At 34.2% G+C, this 22,906-nt stretch overlaps 1 protein-coding gene across 4 annotated transcripts in view; it reads right to left on the bottom strand.

The window, feature by feature from the left end:
• The window catches only part of LOC103314073 (uncharacterized), a 195,757-nt gene extending 183,967 nt beyond the window's left edge, over nt 1-11,790 (bottom strand). For all 4 annotated transcript variants that reach the window (XR_010333764.1, XR_010333765.1, XM_015981844.2 and 1 more), the window contains exon 1: nt 11,607-11,790. The gene's annotated coding sequence lies outside the window, so the exon portion shown is untranslated. The remainder of the gene's footprint in view (nt 1-11,606) is intronic.
• Nucleotides 11,791-22,906: the final 11,116 nt, after the last annotated feature.

Raw genomic sequence — 22,906 nt, 5'->3', positions numbered from 1 at the left:
TTTAATAACCTCAACAATTGTTAAATAATTAAAATTTGTGCTTTAAACAGTAGTGATTTATTAATCGCTTTCATTTTCAAATTATGTCATTTACTTTAATAATTAAGCAATTTGTGTTTAGAAAACATGTTATATTTCCAAAACTGGTGGTTTTGATACGGAAGTGACATTAAATGGAAACGAAAACATAAGAAAAAGCACATTATTCCTTCATGAATGCTAGTAGGACCACATATACTTATATAAATTCAAAATTCGCGCCAAACGGGAATGTCCGCGCAGATCCCATTTCACACAGTTTTGCTTCTTTCCGTACATTACTCTATAATATTGTATATTTTATAATAAAATAAGATTATTTGAATAAAAACAGCCTACTTAAAATGTTGCTTATAGACGTTGATTACTGACTTTATATTTTCTATAATTTTACGTTATATTCTTGCGTTACAAAATCGTTCTAGTAATTACTTAAAAAAACCGTTAATATTTTACGTTACAAATGACGTTATTTCCATGGACATTTTTGCATTGATTCAATGATAAAATTATTTTTTTTGCAACCTAATTAACGTTTCTTTCTTTACGTTATTCTTACGTTAATGTGTTGCCGCCAAGACAGTATAATATTGAAAGTGTCCACATTTTTATTCTGCCGTATTATTTTCTTGGATTTCGAAAATTCAGCGATTTTGTATCTCGTTTCGTTTTTTACCTATAGTTGCATGTTCGTTAAAAAACGAAGAACAAAAAAGTGACACCGAATCCGAATTCGTTTTATAACGAATGCGTTATTAAATATTAATAACTGTTTCAAAACTATAAACATCGCATTTTCTCTCAAAATTATCTGTTATAAATTACTCATGCACTTCAAAAAAAATTGCTAATGTAATTTATACTTTCAACGAGAGATTTAATCATTAATAACTATTTTAAAATCTCATCAATCTTATTTAAAAAAAAAATATTTGGTAAAATGCGACGTAAGCGTTTTTATAGTTTTGAAACAGCTAATAGCGTTATAAAACTGTATGGCGAGATTTAGGTTACATTCGATTGTCAGTATACTCTATAAGACTAAAGTTTTTGGTCATTTTTACATCAGAATACTAATTAATTTTTTATTGAAATGGTGAGCACTGCTACTTTTTAGGAAGCAAGTCATTGAACAAAAAAACGTTGCATTTCTTTTTCAACCTTAAATAGATACAGTTTAAAATGGTTTACTTTTTTTAAGTTAAAGATTAATTCTAACAAATGAAAACTATAAAACAAGTTTTAATTAATTCTAGTATTAAAGTTGAAATCTTTAAAGAGCAGAACATTAGAAAAGTAACAATGAACTACTTAAATGTACAGGCTGCTGCATTTTGGATGTCCGAAACTAAGAGGCTTGGAGAAAAACGAGTAACACATTCTCGGGTCCATTTTTTGAGAAAATAATTTTGGTTAAAACCGCATTCCGCTATCGTCTTTTGTTTTCACAAACAAAAGTTGATATTTTAGCAAAATTTTAAAATATTCATATCCTTCTTGTTATAAAAAAACACATTTAAAACAAAGACATTACGCAGGCACTTTTTATAGAGAATTTAATTATGTTATCAGCGACTGTTTTTAACACTTTGTTTAGCTGTAATAACATATACTTTTTTTAATAGGCGGCTGTGATATTTTTGAAAAGTTTTTTTTTATTTGTTTTGTATATTTGTGTAATACATTATTTTCAAATATTTAGGAAAAAACGTAACATTTCGCTTTTTTATAGTAGGCCATAAAAACATTTTGACATTTTGGATTTTTAATTAAAACTATGAAAAATACACTGCTCAACAATTGAAGTGGATATTGAGAGAAATTCTAAATTTTGGTAATTCATTGTATATTAAATAACAAAAAACAATAACAAAAAATAAATTTATACTCGTTCACACTCAAAATTAAAAACTGAAGAAAATTGTCCGTAAAAAACCAGCACTAGAAGTAAAACACAAAATCGAATAAAACGTAACGAAACTTAAAAGTTCTTAAATTTAAATTTTACATCATCCCTACAAAAACCTTGTACCGTGCAGAACCTCTCCTGGCTGTTAGCAGGGCTCTTACTCAATTGGAGAGATTCATTATCAAATTGTTCATAAAATCTTGAGGTATCAACTCCCAAATTCCTTGCAATGCATTAGCCAGCTCTTGTAAAGTGTCACGAGACTGCTGGAGCTGGTTTAAATGCCTAGACATTTCGGCCCAAACATGTTCGATGCAGTTCATGTCAGGCGAACAGGGTGGCCACTCCATTCGTGTAATGCCATGGTGTCCTATGCGCTCATTCACAAATCTGGCGCGACGAGGGCGGGCATTATCGTCAATAAATACGAATCGTTTGCCTATTGCACCAAAAAATGACACAATTATCGGCTCTATCACTCTGTCTCGATAGCGGACAGCAGTCATTGTTTTATTATTTAAGACCACTAGGTCTGTGCGGCCATTAAAACATATGCCTCCCCATACGCACACTGATCCGCCACCAAAAAGAGTGGTTGGATTTTCATTATACCGTTGTTCTCTTAGCCAAAATGCTAAAAAGTGTGGAAGGAAAGAGGACAACGGTACAATGCAAATGTGATGGCTTCAACCACACTTTTTGGTGGCGGATCAGTGTGCGTGTGGGGAGGCATATGTTTTAATGGCCGCACAGACCTATTGGTCTTGATTAATGAAGCAATGACTGCTGACCGTTCTCGAGATAGAGTAATAGAGCCGATAATTGTACAATTTTTTGGTGCAATAGGCGAAAGATTCGTGTTTATTGATGATAATGCCCGCCCTCATCGCGCCAGAATTTTGAATAAGCGCATAGAACATCATGGCATTACACGAATGGAGTGGCCACCCTGTTCGCCTGACATGAACTGCATTGAACATGTTTGGGCCGAAATGTCTAGGTGTTTAAACCAGCTCCAGCAGCCTCTTGAAACGTTACAAGAACTGGCTAATGGATTGTAAGAAATTTGGGGTCGATACCTTAAGATTTTATTAATAATTTAATAATGAGTCTCTTCAATCGAGTAAGAGCCCTGCTAAGAGCCAGGGGAGGACCTACACGGTACTAGGTTTTTGTAGGGACGGTGTAAAATTTGACTTTGAGAACTTTAAAGTTTCGTTAGGTTTTATTCATTTTTTGTTTTACTTCTATTTCTGGTTTTTCACGGACAATTTTTTTCAGTTTTTAATTTTGAGTGTGAACGAGTATAAATTTATTTATTGTGACTGTTTTTTGTTATTTAATATACAATGAATTACCAAAATTTAGAATTTCTCTCAATATCCACTTCAATTGTTGAGCAGTGTATATTACCCAACAAGTATTTATGACTTAATGATTTTTTAAACACTAGTGAATTCAGAAACAATATAATAAATGTAAATGAAACTCGGAATTCACCCAAAAACTAATTTATTAGCAAATTAGATTCAACAACGACATTGACACTGCCACAGTGTCCTTCCAACTAACTAGGCGTTGCCCGTACGCGCCTCACGCGTCATCATTTCCCGCCAATTTCACCAGCAGCGCCCCCTTCACTTAACAGTCGGCCACGCTTCCGTGTTCCACGTCCTCGGGGAACCACCGGTGTTTCTAAAACAAGTAATTAACCAATACCACGTATCCGAGCCGTAGTATACATCTACAGCCCGAGTCCCACTTAAGAACTATTTATAAACAACCTGAAAATAATCATAACCGTGTTTCTCACGTTGAGAATGAACCTGAAAATAATCATAATCGTGTTTCTCACGTTGAGAATGAATCTGAAAATAATCATAATCGTGTTTCTCACGTTGAGAATGAATCTGAAAATAATTATCATCGCTTTTCTCACGTTGAGAATTAATTAAGGACAACAACAATAAGAACACCAACACCAACAATAAGAACACCAACACCAACAAGATCATTAACCTCAACAATAAGTAGAAGAACAAGAACGAGAACAACAACAACAATAACAAATCATTAACTCATGAGTTTCAACGTAAAGCGCTTAAAAACAACATTTGGGCCCAAAATCGTGAGTTCACGTTGAACTTCATTCAGCTTCACAGCGAACTCAGTCATTCGTCACTGACATCGCCTATTGTTTCGTCTCCACTCGTCGTGGCGACAACGTAATGTCTCAATTTGTCCACTGAATGGACACCCTCATATCGTTTTTGGGAACGCGTCGCCCCCGGCATGTCCGTCACGACGTACCTATCGTAGTCGAGCACTTTCTGAATTCGGTACGGTCCCGAATATTTAGGTAACAGCTTCCGACTTTTGCCCTCGTTTGAAGCTCGCGTGGTGCGTACCAACACGAGATCACCTGCATTAAATCTCTTTGGGGCACAGCGTCGCTTGTCATAACGCTCTTTTTGCTTCTGCTGTTCCTTTTCGACACGCTGAGCAACGTCTGCTCGTGTCCGTGGCAAATCACCATCATGAACACCCTCTGTCACCACGTTGGTGAGGATTGAGTCATTAGCATGTCGAGGTGTATACCCCAACAACAATTCGTATGGACTTTTGCCCGTAGTCGAATTCGGCGTAGAATTAATACCCCAACTAATTCTACTCACAAAGTCATCCCATTTCTCTTCTTCTCTCGAGCTAGCAGCAAGCTGTGATAAAATCGTACGATTCAATCGCTCCACCTGGCCGTTAGCCCGTGGTGTAGCAGTCGCGGTTAGTACTAATTTAACGTTTAAATCGGTACAATGTGTCTTAAACTTTTTGCTAGAAAAACAAGCCCCACGATCGGCTATTATACGTTTAGGTACACCAAACATTCCTGTAAGAGAAGCTAAAAATGATAAAACAGGGCCCACCTTAGTATTAGGCACGGCCCTGAGAAAGACAAATTTAGTAAATGCATCGATAATAGCTAAAAGATAAGAATTATGTGATTTGCTCTTTACAAATGGTCCCAAATGATCCATGTGCAATGTGTCCAATGGTTGCGAATTCTTAGGTATGGGATTCAAAAATCCTGGCTGCTTTCCTCCGGCTTCCTTATTGTAGAGACACTCCAAGCAGCGCTTTTGGTACGACCCATTTTAATCCTGACTCAGTCTGTTTGAATACTCGACCATCTTTTAGTTTATACTCTTTGTGAATGGCACGCTCTTCAGCGTTAGTCGGTGATTTTTCCAATATTTCCTTCAACAATGCGCATCTCGCATCCTTCATTTGAACAGCTAAAATCCAATCATCATCGTTAACATTAATATGCAAAACTTCCACTGAAGGCTCCGAAGGATCTAATACCGGATTTCTACTCAAAGCGTCAACGTGACTCATTTTACTGCCAGGTCTGTATTCTACAGTAAAGTCGAACTCAGAAGTCAACAACCACCATCTCCCAATTCGTGGAATCAAATCTCTCTTGGTAAGGGTTGTTCGTAAAGCATTACAGTCACCGCTAGCGTTTCTAGCTCGTACGAGTGGTACCTTTGTTCCTCTTTGGTCGTCTGTCGGCTGAAAAACATAACTGGACGCAAAGATCCATCACCTTGTCGTTGCAACAGAATGCCACCAATTCCAACTTTAGAAGCGTCAGTGTGTAACTCCGTTTCAGCTTCCGCGTCGTAAATTGCAAGAACTGGTCTGCTCGTCAAGATGTCTTTTAAAGTCTGAAAAGCCCGTTCTTGTACTTCTTCCAAAACAAATGCACTGCCATTCTTTAGGAGACTTGTCAAACTGTTTGCTATTGTTGCGTAATCTTTCACGTACTTTCGAAAGTACCCACACAAACCTAAGAATTGCCTAAGTTTGTGTACGTCTGTTGGTTTGGGAAAAGCTGTCACCGCTTTGATTTTTGTCTCGCCTGGCTTAATGCCTTCCGCACTGATCTCATGCCCTAAATACTCTATTTGACTTCCAAAGAAGCAATATTTACTCAGCTTTAGAGTCAATCCGAACTGTCGAAGCAATTGAAACACCGTTTGTAAATTGTTAAGACCTGTTTCAAAGTCTTTGGAAGGTATCAGAAGATCATCTATGTAACAAAAAGCGGTCTGAAACCGTAATGGACCCAACACCTTATTCATAGCTCGCTGAAACACGGCCGGAGCGTTGGCTAGACCAAAAGGCATGCGGACAAACTCGTAATGCCCATCAGGCGTAACAAATGCTGTCTTTGGAATCGATTCGGTGGCCATTGGGATCTGATAGTACCCACTCGCGAGATCTAGTGTGGTGAAAAACTTTGCACCGTTTAGTTTATCCAAATGTTCGTCTACTCGTGGTAACGGAAAGCGATCTTTGATTGTTTTCGAATTTAATTGCCGATAGTCAACACACATACGGTATTGCCCATCTTTCTTCCGCACCAACAGTATGGGACTCGAATATGGCGAGTCTGATTCTCGTATGACTCCGCTACCTAACAAGTCATTTACTATATCTCGAACAATTCTTCTTTCGTGATGCGATAACCGATAAGGACGATAAATTACAGGTTTATCATCAGTCAAAGTTAGCTTCATTTCTGCCGCAGTTGTGGCACCTATTTCCACTACATTTCGTGCAAAACAATCTCGAAATTCGTTAACGAGTTGTAACAATTGCTCGAACTGAGCCGGGTCTAGATTCTTATTGACTTGTGTAAGAAGTTCCCACCGTTGAAAACTCTTTACCTCAATCTTCCCCATAGAAAAGACACTCACCGTCGTAGCTGTCCTTTCCTGCTCGCAAGGCTCAGCTCTCGCAACGATTTGCGCCTTTCGATAGACCAGATCTTGGTGCGATAGATTGCGAACGGTCACTAGGCCTCCATCACATGTGACACACCGATGAACAACGTGTTCGAACCCTGGTCTCGGACGTTGACACCCTTCAACGTAATAAGCTCCTTTCCACCCATCGTCTTTTGCCTTGATTCGTATGCAACCAATGGATTGAGGAGGGATCACTGTTTCCTCTTCCGCCCAAAGTGCAACTTTTCGTGTCGGAAGTTGGCCTAGAAATGCTTGGATCGATTCGTTGTTTCCGTCAACTACTCTCACAGCTTCCTCATTTGCTATAATCGTATTAGCACCCGCATTCAGGAAGGTCTGTCCCACTATGACAGGCACACGTTGTGCACTGTCTTCGACGATCAAAGCTTTTACGTTTGCCTTGACAAGATCCACTTCTAGCTCTACTTCGACTTCCCCATGCACTTTGGTGATTCCCTGGCCATAACCACGAATCAAATGTAAACTTGGCTGCCACATCAGTCCCAATTCTCTAGCAACACTTTGCTTGACAAGGACCGGTTCAGCTCCTGAGTCAATGTAAGCTCGCGTCGGCTTGCCATTGACCTTAATGTCTATGTAATAATTCTTATTATTACTTGCGTCAGCTACACTTGTCGTTAGTGCCTGCTTAGACATGTTTTCTTTTACTACGTTACCACGTCGGCACTCAGCATCCACATGTCCAATGCGACCACATTTCTTGCACTCAATTCTTGGTTTCGGGCACTTTGTCGCAACATGTCCTCGATTACGACAATTGTAACACCGAACTGACGAATACAGTTTTTGTGCTTCGACTCGACTTGGAAGGAACCTCCTCCTTTCCCGAGGCGCCTGCTTTGCGAGCGTATCCCGCTTGTCACCTTCGGATCTCAGAGTCGACAAATACTCAGCGTACAAGCTTTCGGGTGTAACGTAACGCCCTGCTCTAGCCCCATTTCTGAGAGTCACGTCAGTGATTCCATCAATAAGACAGGAGACTGCATTTGTTCCTGTTATGTCACAAGCCTGCAACAGATTTAATTTCCCAAAATAATATTGTGCCCAGGTTTCACCATCTTCCTTCACCCTATTCACTAGCTTACGAAGTGTGGAAGCATAATCGTGGTGATCGGGGAAGGTGGCTTGTAACAAACGTTTCCATTCATCCCAACTCCGGTCGTATGCTGAGGGATCGAGATTGTCGTACCACTCCTTGGCCAACCCCTTGAGTCGACTTATCTATCATGCCGTAAATCGTTGTACGTTCGTCCCAACCGTTCACGAGAGCCAACTGGTCAATTTTATGCAACCACTTAGTGGTACTAAAATTGGGGTTTCCTGGAGCGAATTCAGGAATCAGGTCACTTTTAATGCCAACTTGTCCTGATGTGTGCTCAAAATTGCGGTTTAGCAAACGTCGATTCAAGTTTTCCACAAGTTGCTCAAGTCTCGCGATTCTAGCGGACTCGGCCGAAACTGGGGGTGAATTTACTGTAGTGGAGACCCCAGGCGCGGACCTTTTCGGCCGTGGCTCATCGTCACTTGAGTCCGAGTCGTCCGAGTCCACATTTCCTCGGTACCTGTGACGCCCCATTGCGAAAATCTCACCAGAAAACTTTTCGCGCCTTTTGAGCCACACCCAAATGAAAATTGACAGCGTGTGGTTGCGTAACTCCTAGAACTCGTCAGAAATCAGAAAAACCAGATAAATTCGGCTAGCACCCGATTGATTTGTTCGATTTCAAGTCGTAAAACACAATTTTGTTACGAATGAAACGGTACAGATTCCCAAAACTTCAATTTTTGGCCCTTGCCTTGGCGACCCACAAATTCCTCACAAAATCACCACAATTCACCACTCTCTATCGGAAACGATTATTTGAGCAATATCCTACCGCTGCTCTGTAAATGAAACTCGGAATTCACCCAAAAACTAATTTATTAGCAAATTAGATTCAACAACGACATTGACACTGCCACAGTGTCCTTCCAACTAACTAGGCGTTGCCCGTACGCGCCTCACGCGTCATCATTTCCCGCCAATTTCACCAGCAGCGCCCCCTTCACTTAACATAAATTATTATTATTCTTCGACACTGTCAAAATTTACGGTTTTTCTCCTGTGTAAGGAAGTTTTGACAACTGTTTGGCATTTCTCAGTACGAAACGTCAAATTATTTTTAATAAATTTAAAGCAATTTTAAGCCTTACTGAGTCTATTTCGAAGAATAAAATGTTGTATTCAACTCATTTTTGTGTAAATCGGTTCATTTATTTCGCCTCGTGGATGATAAACCACTCGTTTTCACTCGTGGTTTAAAAATCCACTCGTGAAATAAAGCGTCCGATTTACACTCAAACTCATTAAATAAATAACTATTAAATCAAATTCTTGCGACTAATAAAAATTACTTGTTTTTAGATTCAAAATGGCCAGCTTACATTGTCATTCTATTTTCTAATTAAAAATGAAATGTCGGAAAAAGGAAAATTTTATTGATTGTATGATTGCCTTTCAATAAAATTTTATTTTCCAAAAAAATGTAAATCCAAACAACAAAATAAAATCCCATCTGTGGAAAGAAAATACACGACATTATCAACGTCACCTCCATTGCACTTCACTGAATCAAAAAAAGTGTCATCAAATAGTAGTGACACATGGTTTTCAATTTTCTGCACATTTTTTATGTAATTAAAATCTGGGATGATCGTATTATTTGTTCAATTCAAAAAAAAATTAACATACCTTATTTTGATTATATCACATTTTTTACTTTAATAACCATTCACAAAATTTCTATATTATTCTTATCTATTATGTGAAATAATTTTTCCATGGCCAACTACTTTCAAATACTTTAAATATATTTTTACGATATATTCACAAATATCAAACTGTATTCATATTGTTTTTAGTTCAGAAAAAAATAAGCTTTTTAAAAATGTCATAGCGCACTATGATTTTTATTTAAAAAAATTCGACTTTACATTACAAACGCTGACAACATTATTAAATTCTCTGTAAAAAAAGTAAAAATTAATTTTTTAAGATTTCGCTTATCAACTTTTGCTTAAAGTTGAAAAGTTAAAAAAAAACGGACCCGAGAATGTGTCACTCGTTTTTCTCCAAACTTCTTAGTTTCGGAGATTCCCTATTCGGACAACCAAAATGAAACACCCTGTACAGTCACTTAATGTAAATATGTATAATTTTTTTTTATTCTACTTCTCAAAGCGATTAAAAAGTCTTTCTATCAAGTAAGCTTAGAAATTAAAGGACGTTTGTCTGCGGAACTCAAACCAAATATCAAAAGAAAAATGTCAAAAAAAGCAAATTAAATTATTGTTGGAATCCAGTTTTGCGCCATATACCGGGTGCTCAAAAATCGGAGCACCAACTCAATGGAGTGTGGTAGAGAATTGCTTACACGTGAAGGTGAAAATAGTAAAAAAATTCTTTGTATTGAAGTTACTGATAAATAACGAATTTTAGATAAATGATATGTGGCAACGTTGCCTAACAGTCGTGATCGCAATAGAATTTGATCAAAAATAAAAATAATAATTTTTGAAACGGTTTCCTAGGAAATAGTTCCCAGTGTTGGCACATCTACAAACTGTGATTTTTGTGATGAATTAAATTTTTTTTAATAAAAAAAAACTGCTAAGATCTGATAGTAAATTTAGAAATAATTATTCATTGTTTTGTTAGGGAACGATTACTTAGTGCGAAACATAAAAACATTAAAAAACAATAAAAATTGAGGAAGTTAACAAAATAAGTTTGTAGTTCCAGATTTTTTAAAATACAACATTAGGAATTTTTTCGAGATTTTTCCCGTGATCTACACATGCTTCTCAACAAAACTAGTCTGAATTTTCGATAAAATAAAAATAACATTAACCTGTTATAGCACAAGAATTAGAAAATCCAAAGAGAAATCAAACCTCTCATCTTCAGCGAGATTCTTTCTTCTTCCCTCAGCTTTGTTCAAATTCTGTGTAACTCCTTCATCCCTCATTTTGTGATTAGTTAAACTCCCTCACTTTGTATCATCCTATATTTAAAAAAAAACGAACAAATTTTTTCACCGCAATTTTCTAAATTGAGACAATTTGGTTAACATTAAACAGACATAAATTGCTATAATAATATAAAACTTGAAATTGCTACTGTGCATCGATTTATACACCTGGCATCTGGTTCGCCTGTCATCCCGAAAATAAAATTCATGATTTAGGAGCAGTTCGTATGCAATTTTCATATAGCAATATCTCGCAAACACAGTACACGCCATAATACATAGACACCTTAAATTTCGCGTAGCCCAAAATCTGAATAATTTAAAAGTGAAAAAGCGTTGCTTCGTTTTAAGAAATTGAAATATGTACGAATTGCGTATACTTTGGTAAATTTCTCTTTTTATTATTCCTTCGAGTGTAAAGTAATACATCTGCGCGACGTTGCTTATTTATATCCTTGAAAAAGGTGAAAATTTTATATTTTTATCACCAACGAACGAACCCATTTAGTTAGGTATACGTAGATCAGGTAAATATCAAGCTTCAATTTTGATCATTTAAGAATCTAAGAGATATTGACAGGTCATGCCTGCTATTTTCGATTATTTTGAATGGAAGGAAATAATTTATGAGATTGTGTTTTCCTTAATTTATTTGCTTTAAGCATCGATTTTCACCTATTGGATAATTGTTATGCGCGTTGATGTCCGGTTGTACCTATAATCCCTCAAAATATCCGCCGGTCATGTAATAAACTTATCGATATTCGATAAGAATTAACATTGACGAATTGTGGAAACAACATCGAAACTCACCGTTTGTCTGTATAATGAGAATTTTGGTGATAGATGTAGATGGGAAACAAGGTTATTTAGCAAAACATGCATAAAACGACGCACGTTTTAATACGTATTTGTTTGTTCACAAGCGAGAAGCATTATTACAAGCCCGATGTGTTGCCGGAGGACGTTGGGTCTGTACTGAGCGTCAAAACCGTCACCTGGTCGACGTCGTCGCGACGCCCTCAAAGAGAATCGCGCACTCCTAGAGGATAGACAGACAGACAACTGAATACCTTACGGTGACAAGTTCCAAGAAGATTTTTTTTATTTTGATTTACATTAAAGCGCGACACAAAATCACAGTTTTTCAACAGTTTGTTAACAAAAAAATTATAAAACCACAGTTATACCTTCTTAGTAAAACAGTTGCTAAAACGTAAAAACGTTTTCAGATCTGCCAACGAGTTCTAGGTATTTACAAAAGTGCATTTCTTTAGTTTTTACCTAAATCATAAACCATTCAAAGCTTTTGAGGTGAGGAGTTTTCCATTATCTCTTCTTTGTATGTACAAGTATTGCAACATTTGTATGTACAGGTATTGCATTTTGCCCGGTTGCACAAAAGTCAAATTAATCGCCCATCATATGATGGTCCGTCAAAAATTGATGGCTTGTTAATTTTGATTGCGTTGCACAAAACAATTTGCACATGTTTTAATCATCCATTAGCAAAAAACCAACTTGGCAACAAGGCCTTACGCCTTGAATTTGTCATTTGATATACATTTGACAGCCTGATTTTTTTATTAATATTGTGTTTTCTCGGATTTCGGGTTTTACTCAGTGCTTTATTTGACGATTTAACTTGTGTTCTTTCGTCTTCAAAAAGTTCTGTTTGGTGTAGACAATCTATGATGCCAAAAATGATGTTTGTGGCCTTGTGTTGATTTGTTAATTCTAGTGATATGAGTTTATGGAAAATTTCTAGACCTAAAGGGTGCAAGAAGCGAAATTGGCATTGTGAAATTTTGACGTGTTCGCGAACTCTCCACTTTTCTTTTTTCGGGGGTTTTTGCCTTGCCACTAAGTGCCAACGGGGTACCAAGGCGAAACAAAAGAATAGCCTTAAGGGTAGATGAACTTATGGGCGTAAAGGAATCTACACGTGTTTATTACCACAATCAATAAACCTTCATTTGAACATTGGAGTTTTATTTCAACTAAAACTAATAGTTTTTGCATTTCTTTTTTTGTTAAGTTATTCGAACTGTTGGACAATGCTGTTTAAAAGTGAATCATGCGCAATGGCACATTGGGAAGCAATAAAGTGGATAATATGTTATTGGTTAAAAAATGAGTTATTCCTCGAATTGTTTCAATGAACAAACGATACAAATTCATGTGTGAGCGAGTTGTGTTGTGACTTTCTGTGATAACCCTACAAATGTTCTACAAAAGACAAAAAACCAAAAACGCAAAAAAATTTAAAATTTTGTTTGTGCACTGAGAGATTTGATTAGTTGCGTTTTGGGCAATTTTTACTCTGGTTTTTATTTAAACTAAAGCGCTTTTTACACTCATAGTTAACCAACATCTCAAACAGATCCCCATGATGTCTGATCTTCAGACACTTCAGTCATTTGTACATAACCATTCTCATCCAATAAAATAAATTTTCCTCTTTAATTCTTGTTATTGTCTCACCCCTTAGGTAATGGTTCAGTTTAGTTAATGAAATTTTATCAAAAACACCTTAAATTCTCAAACAACAAGTGTTAAAGACGGTTAATCAGAGATTAATCGCTCGTGGTTCGGCCATCAAATTGATGATTCGGTAATCACTGATTAACTATGACATTTGCGTTGATTTGTTTGTTTGTGCAACGAAAAACAGAGTTAATCAACGATTAATTGACAATTATGGTTAACGTTCATCAAATTTTTGATGAGAGATTAATCAACCGTCAAAGGTGTTTTGCGTTGCACAAAATTTTTGATGGACGATTAACGCTTTGTTAATAATTATCTGTTGTGCAACCGGGCATAAAACTATACAAGATAGTCCAGCTCAGCTCTAGTCTTCTGTAGCTCAGTTATAAGTAAAGTTGGACTTTTGATACTTTATAATACAGTGTTGTTAAGTATTTAAATACATGTATTTAAAAATGTATTTAAAATACATGGTCTGTATTTAAATACGTAAGTAAATACATTTATTTTTTTTGTAATTCAAATGTAATTTAATTACAATTGTCCCCGAAATTTTAAATATTTGTAATTAAATTTAAATACTTTTATAGGTTACGGAGAATTTGCAGTGCGGTACAGAGTGAGTACCACTTATCCTAAGCCGAGACAGGTATATAGACAGATGATCCGAATTGTCGGGACCGAGGACTTTCCCTGCATTATCTAAAGATCTATTTCTGAGAAAAAATATTTGTAATACAAACTATGAAAAACAAATTTCAGTTCGTCTTAAACTCTCGAATTGTGATCACAAGCGAATTATGGAAAGTGTTTAACTACCCGCCATTTTAACAAACGATATTTTCGAAGTTATATCCTCTTCAGAAAATAAAATTGCAGCAAAATGTTTATTATGTGTTGGTGCTAATAAAACTTATAGTGGATCACCTAGAGTACAAATAACATTTATAAATTATAAATGTTATTTGACCTCTAGGACGTATTTGAGAAAAATATTTTTTTGATTATACAGAGTGTCCCAAAAAATTGTGATGTCATAACTCATAATAATAATTTTTTATTATTTTTTGAGCTCTTTAGTGCGGGCCCCTGTTGTACGGTTGTTCATGTTGTGAGATTCACAAAAGCGGCTTTCCCGCAAGGCGGCATTTTTAAACCGTTTTGTAACAAATATATTAATAATATATTAAACTGCACTGTCAAAGATATCGAAATAAATTAAATGGCACTGCAAAGGGAAAGTCAAAGTGTACGTCTTAAAATTATTTTGCCCTATACAGGGTGTTTTATTTTTACAGTGCAGCCTTTAACATAGTTTTTTTAAACTGCACTCCCTGTATATTTGTACATATTTGAATTCGCACTTTTTTAGGCTTTATAAATCAATTTTGTTTTTGCAATTTGCTTCAACCATTCAGAAGTTATTTACTTTTTTCCACAATTTTTTGCGTCTGCAGGCACATGATTAAAAAATCGCAGTGCCCTTGGTTTTTGGGATATCAAGTTGGAACTTTGTCTATAGGTAAACAAATGTCTGCAGTATCTTTTGGTGACAACACCATACATTTGCATTGTAGCATCACCTTGCTGTAACACATTTATTTTGGTAAATTTTGAAGGACCATAACTTGATTTTTTTAAATACCACCTTCGTTTTTTATCAGTAATTATTATTCAGCGTCTTATTTTACATTTGTAACTCTTTAGTTTTTTTTCCAAAAGTTGATAGTTAAGAAGATAATAATAATAATTTCGGTTTTTCTGAAAAATGCACACATGTCATGAAAAACATATACTAATGTCAAAATGGCATTTATAGTACGATTTTATTGTGAAAATGAATTTTTCGCGTAAAATGCATACCTAGAAATCTTATCTAGACATAAATTTTAATAAAATTTTGACAAGAAATTATTAAATAAAAATGACAAATTTACAATGGAGAAATAAGGAAATAAAAAACCGAGGTATAACAAAAATAAACAAAGTTTAAAAAACCCGACACACCAAATCTTTATTTAAAAACACTACGCGTTTCAACCACAAAGTGGTCATCCTCAGGTGAGAATATAAGTAATAATATCAGTTTATATTCTCACCTGAGGATGACCACTTTGTGGTTGAAACGCGTAGTGTTTTTAAATAAAGGTTTGGCGTGTCGGGTTTTTTAAACTTTGTTTATTTTAGTTTCCACGCCAACGAAATCCAACGAGAAGTCGAGGTATAACAAATCAACAGCGATAACATCTTACTTGTAGTTACAAAACTGTTTAAAATTACGGCTTTCTTAAAATGATTTCTTACCAAAATTAAAGTTTATATCTCGATGAGATGTGTATGCAATTTACATAAAAAATTCATTTTCACGCCAAAATCAAAACGCCAGTCTGATGTTATGTCACAATGTATTATTGTTTTACATGGCACATTACGTTGGTATTCAAGGGATTTTATGAGCATTTTTCAGAAAAACCGAGTTATCTCCGAAACTATCAACTTTTGGAAAAAAATTAAGAAGTGAAAAAGATGTAAAATGAGATGCTGAATAATACTCAGTAATAAAATACTGAGGGTGCTATTTGAAAAAATCAAATAATGGTCATTTAAAGTTTTAATACTCCTGTTGCTGTTTTTAAGCTATGTTTTAGTTAATTTAGTACTGGGTTGGCATAGACTGGTACTGTGTAAAATTCTAACCATTGACCTGCCCAGTAATAAATTTCTGCAACAAGCCCGTTCTAGATAAAGGAAGTTTTTTATGTTTTCCAAAAGACGTACCTTTGTGTTTGTTATTTAGTTAAAAAAAAATTAGTAAACCCTACAGATATTATCTCAGTCTACAACCACAATATCAACCACAATATCAACCACAATTTAACGAATGAGAGATGATGGTCTGGGATGTTCCTCATTTTATAATGTAAATAAAAATAAATACGCGTACCAATGGTGTTGCCATCAGTTACCCAAGTGTCAGAGTTTTCACGTCGCATCTACAGCCTCTGATCTGACCTAACGACTAGCAGTAGTGACCGAGACCGACGAGTTAAGTCACTAATCAGTGTCTGAAAAGCACATAGAAGAATCTCCAAATTTCAGACACGGAGGTGTAACATCTGTATATTTTAATTCTACAAAACGATCAATGTCTCTATGTGTAACTAATAATAGTATAATGTTTTCCGCTGGAACGTATTTTTTTCAAATACTATTATTGTAAAAATTTGGAAAGGTCTTTCTTTGCAACGGTGTAAGTTTTTAAAACAAATTTTGTCCGGAAAGTCGCGCACCGCCGTGACACTACATCATCGGACGATGCTCTAGACAACAAGACAAATGTTGCAAAAAAATTAAGTCTTTTATTACTGAAGATATGTTGAAGGAAAAATTAAAAATTCTTAGCCAAAAATGAAGGTGTTTTCACAACTACTTCATATCCAAATTCATTTGTGGTGTAAATGATATTGCATTAAAGGTCTTTACAACATAAAAACTCTAGAAACCAAATTCTGTTAAAAATGTTAACAAAATTTTTGAGTCAACAATGATGCTAAATCTGGCAACACTTGGCACAAACCATTGTTGTTCAGATGACACCATGGTTACCGTGATTGCTTATGATGTCATTCTATGGATGTCATTAAAAAATTTTTTTCGTCTGTCAACGGTAGTTTTTCAGTTTCAAAAAGTGTCAGTGAAGGATTTAAACGTTTTCCTACAATGAATATTGTTACTTGTGTTTACTGTTTGGTGAATACGCTGGAAATGCAAGTGAAGCCGCTCGTCAATATTCCGTACGAAGGCATCCAGACGAAAACTCTTTCCATAGACTGGACTAAAGAATGCGATCGTTTGGATTTTATACCAAGAAAACTTGGTCGACCCAAAGGTATGAAAACCGTTGCTGAAGAAGAAGCAATTTTAGAAGAACTCGTGAGGAGTTGGTGAACCGAATTTATGCCGCTAGTGCTACGATCACTCCAGAAACATTACAAACGGTGCAAGCCAAACCTTTGAGCATTAGTTATAATTTTTTAGTGCATTATTTGTTCGTTTTTTAAGTTGTTTAAAATATTATTACAATAAATAAAGCTGTTCTCCGCTCCGTTGCATTCAATAAAATAAATAAAAATTACGATAGTGGACGAACTAATCTGACTAGCAATTGCGTAACCATGGCTTTAACACTAGAAATTAAATGTGTTCAACACCTTATAATGGTTTCCAAGACTTTCATTATAATTTTTAATTTTAGTTTTTACGTGATCTTTGAGCAACGTTGCCTTTTTTCAAAAATTGTTTAGGCTCTTATGTAAAAACAGAGTATGTGACTTTTTTTTAAATTATTTTGATACTCTGGGGACTGGGGACCAATTACTCCCTTTCAAGGAGGTATGCGACTTTCCGGACACCTGTATGTAGTCGTAGGTAATAAATATATTTTTCCACTTGGCCTTCTCAAAGTTGTATTTAAACGTTGTGAGATTTTTAACGAAGAAAATAAATTTAAATATTGAATGCCCGACGTGTTAAATGAAAAAAGGGAAGAAAAAATAATAAAAAAAATGGCGTCGAAATGTTTGTTGCCTAAAGTGTAAAGACCTGAATGGTTTCACAACTTACTAAATTTGAGTTTTTTTTATTTTGTGATTGGGATATTAAAAAGCTTACATATTTTTATAATAAAATTTATTATTCAATGCAAAATGATAATATGGATGGCGCCATCTAGGGCAGGATCGCACGTCGCGCGCGGCGCTGTTTCGGTCGATAATTCAGTTTGTATTTTTACTTGTCTGTTGCGTAGATAGTTGACACAACTGACGGCTGTGTCAACACATCAAATTGTTTTTAATAGGTAAGTCAATGTCTTGATATTTATTAAATGTTATAAGTAAAATATATTTTGTCCGCTTTTTATTCATTTTCAACGGTTATGTCGAAAATTAAAGTAAATGAAATAACTGAACAGCCACGTGGTACATTGTTATCATTTTCCAGGGTCGTAAAAAGCAGCTACAAACTTATGTAGTTAACTTCTTCAGTTTTCATTATTTTTTAATGTTTTTATGTTTCACACCAAGTAATCGTTTCCTAACAAAACCATGAATAATTGTTTTTAAATTTCCCATCAAACTTTAGCAGTTTTTTTAATTTAAAAAAATTAAAATTCATCAAAAAAATTACATTTTGTAGATGTGCCAACACTGGGAATTATTTCCTAGCAAACCATTTCAAAAATAATTTATTTTTATTGTTGATCAAATTGAGATCACGACTGTTAGACAGCGTTGGCACATATCATTTATTTAAAATTCGTTATTTTTCAATAATTCTAATACAAAGAATTTTTTTACTATTTCTACCTTTATATGTAAGCAATTTTCTACCACACTCCATTGAGTTGGTGCGCCGATTTTTGAGCACCCGGTATCGTCATTAAACTGAAATGTTTTTAGGTTCTTTTTATTTTCTTTCTCTTTATGTAGCTGCATTCAGGTGCTTTTGATATATTTTCCACATATGTCACATTTGATTTTCCTAACTCTCTTTTTCCTTGGTTCAGCAAATAAATCATCAACAAATGAAAATATTTCTGAATTCGCTTCGCTCATGAGGAGGCATAATTGATTTTTTTATGTAATTGCTCTTCAGCTTTTATTAAGTCTGCTTTATTATATTTTCTAATATATGCATATTTTTTAATACTAATCGTTCAAAGTCATTATTTGGTTTGCTTCTCATATCGTTCAACTTTTTTTGAAACATTTGCTACGCTTCTTGGTCATCGTTATGTAAGCGATTCATTTAATTTATTACATTTTATTTTTACAAAAAATTATCCATAAACAGTGTGTGCTAAAACACATTGTCCCTGTTTAGGTAAAACTATGATAAGCCTCAGGATTCAAACATTTGATATGTATATGGAGGTGATAAATTTAATGATATTAAATACTATGTATATTTAATTAATTGTCGAACAAAAAATACTTGCAATAAAAGCGATCTAGTGCAATATGCAAGGCAAGAAGAGACTTACGTATTATAAAAAGTCTGTATAAAATGAATGAAAATCTAGATATCAACATAGGTTCAAAAAAAAAAAAGAAATTATTTTAGAACTTAATAATAATAATATAGAGAAAGCTATTAGAAGAAATAATCATATGATGAGTACAAAAAAAGTATGGAAAAAACAGTAATATTTATAAATGAATCACGATTATGTCCTTTAATTTTATCATATAAGGAAGAAGCAGCAAAAAAATTACATCAGAGGTATTTCCCAGAATAAAAAACCATTGACAAATATAAAAGAATTGAATTGGAGCACTTGAGAAACGATAATTTGAAACTGAGAGATTTAGTATAAATGGAATCGGTATATAAAGCATCGTACATGTAATTACTTTGAAGTAGCTATAACCCATGAAGACAAATATCGTTACCTAATAATAAAAAATAAATTAAATGACTGACGCTCTTCTATTATACTAAGATGTGAAGGCGTTGTTCGTTTGTTGATGTAGACGCTTAAGAAAGATAAAAAACGAAATATGAATACATTCCCTACCCAATAGGCTGGGTTATTTTGCCCGAAAAGACCCATGAATGCCCGAAATTACATTTTAAAAATAAAATCTTAATGGGTGCACGCATTAATTTTTGACAGTTCTCTGACTTGATGACATTTCGAAAACAAGAAAAACCATCTAAATCCGATAAAAACCCTTCGCAACACAAAGTCGTACCTTTTGGAAATGTTTTTTTTTTGTAGAAAAAGAAAGAAATATTCATCACAAATAACTTGTTCGGCTCATAAGTGGACTACGTCCACAAATTTTATGGGATTTATTGAAGGATAAAAAACGCAGATTTTTAGAGTTTTTGAAAGATAACAAATTTACATATGAAGAAATAGATTATAAACATGGAAAAGGAAATTTATATGAATACAGTATACAAAATGATTAAAAACTTTAAAGAATTAATAATGATGTTGAATAACAGTAAGGCAAAAAAGTTGGAAAATATTATTTTAAATTGGAAGAGTTGGTAGATAAATAGGAAAATTACGTAAACAAATATAATTTTTAAAGCAATATAAAATTATATCCTAATACATTAAACCTGTTTGATTTTATAAATAAAAATAACTACTATAAAATTAATTTGAGTAGATCTGGTTTGGAGATCTATGGTTTCCGTTATTTAAAAGAAAAATATAATAATAACAAACGGTCATTTACGCGATATTAAGACAAATTTAAAGGAAATTTTAGAAAACTACAAAATAGAATACCAGATACTAAATTATAATAAGATTAAAAATGATAATAAAAGATATAAATGTTTCGCCAAATAATTTAAATAAAACAATATGGATTTTATTGAGTGTTCGTAATTTTAAATGTAATAATGATATTAAATACAGCTCAAGAAATTAGTGAATACTATATTACTTTGGAAGAAATATTTTATTCATATTTGGAATACACTAAAGACTTATTTGAATATAGAAAAATCACTGGATAAAGATAATCAGACAAAGCAAATTGAAACGATAATCTGAAATTAAGAGAGATAGTCAAAAATATTATCAAGTTAACCAAAAACTAAGCTGAGAATGTTTTGTATGGCTGTGATAATTACATATACCTACCTACCCAGTGTCATTTCTATCCAAACATTCCCTAGTGTAAATTTTTGAAAATTCTTGGATGTAAGTTGCTGTAGGTACGTTCTTTTTGGGAAAAGTCGAATAATAAACTATTTTATAAACTGTCTATGTCCTTTTTTTCGATAAATGCGATTATTCACTTATTTTCAAGTATAAAAAAATAGCTGCAGCCAAGTCTTGCCTAATTTGGACAACTTTTCTGGATTATGAAACTATCAAACTAATCAAAAAAGAAATAACTTGATTACAGTACGAGTCAGCTTTAAGTAGATATTTCCTCTGAGATATTAAAAAACCTTTACATAAACATAAATTCTGAAAATTGCCTAACTAGTACCTTATTTTAGGTTAAGTTCAACACATGTTAAAACTTGACAGTAATAGTATAAATATATAGTTCATTTTTTTGTATAATCAACTGTCAGTGTCAAAATCCTGATAAAGACCAGACTATATCACCTCAAAAGTTCATGTCCAACCACTTTTGAAACTGGGTGCATTCTATATTTCGCATTTTGAACACCAGATTTGACATTTTTGAAAATTGAACGTTAGTGTTAATGGTAAATTCGTTAGTCTAAAGGTGGTCTAAAATAACTAAATGTGTTATTATATGTGTGTTAAATTGGAAACAACTTGAAAAATTTGGAAATTGAATTTGCCAGGTAAAAAATTACACCAACCTTAATTCAAAAAATTACTATTTATGATAATGCCAACCTGACGACTCTTTGACAGTTCATTATAAAAAAAACGACTATAATCATGTTTTGGGCGTGAAAGCAACGTTTTTCTTTTACGACCCTGGAAAATGATAACAATGTACCACGTGGTTGTTCAGTTAGTTCATTTACTTTAATTTTCGACACAACCGTTGAAAATGAATAAAAAGCGGACAAATTATATTTTACTTGTAACATTTAATAAATATCAAGACACTGACTTACCTATTAAAAACAATTTGATGTGTTGACACAGCAGTCAGTTGTGTCAACTATCTACGCAACAAACAAGTAAAAATCCAAACTGAATTATCGACCGAAACAGCGCTGCGCGCGACGTGCGATTCTGCCCTAGGTGGCGCCATCCATATTATCGTTTTGCATTGAATAGTAAATTTTATTATAAAAATATGTAAGCTTTTTAATATCACAAAATTAAAAAAAACTCAAATTTAGTAAGTTGTGAAACCATTCAGGTCTTTACACCTTAGGCAACAAACATTTCGACGCCATTTTTTTTATAATTTTTTTTCTCTTTTTTCATTTAACACGTCGGGCATTCAATATTTAAATTATTTTCTTCGTTAAAAATCTCACAACATTTAAATACAACTTTGAGAAGGCCAAGTAGAAAAATATATTTATTACCTACGACTACATACAGGTGTCCGGAAAGTCGCATACCTCCTTGAAAGGGAGTAATTGGTCCCCAGTCCCCAGAGTATCAAAATAATTTAAAAAAAAATCATATACTCTGTTTTTACATACGAGCCTAAACAATTTTTGAAAAAGGCAACGTTGCTCAAAGATCACGTAAAAACTAAAATTAAAAATTATAATGAAAGTCTTGGAAACCATTATAAGGTGTTGAACACATTTAATTTCTAGTGTTAAAGCCATGGTTACGCAATTGTTAGTCAGATTAGTTCGTCCACTATCGTAATTTTTATTTATTTTATTGAATGCAACGTAGCGGAGAACAGCTTTATTTATTGTAATAATATTTTAAACAACTTAAAAAACGATCAAACAATGCACTAAAAAATTATAACAAATGCTCAAAGGTTTGGCTTGCACCGTTTGTAATGTTTCTGGAGTGATCGTTGCACTAGCGGCATGAATTCGTTTCACCAACTCCTCATGAGTTCTTCTAAAATTGCTTCTTTCTCAGCAACGGTTTTTATACCTTTGGGTCGACCAAGTTTTCTTGGTATAAA

Source organism: Tribolium castaneum, chromosome 4, assembly GCF_031307605.1.
Source record: "Tribolium castaneum strain GA2 chromosome 4, icTriCast1.1, whole genome shotgun sequence".
NCBI classification, from domain to species: domain Eukaryota; kingdom Metazoa; phylum Arthropoda; class Insecta; order Coleoptera; family Tenebrionidae; genus Tribolium; species Tribolium castaneum.
The sequence above is the reverse complement of the archived record's forward strand: the minus strand, read 5'-3'. Positions and strand labels throughout refer to the sequence as shown.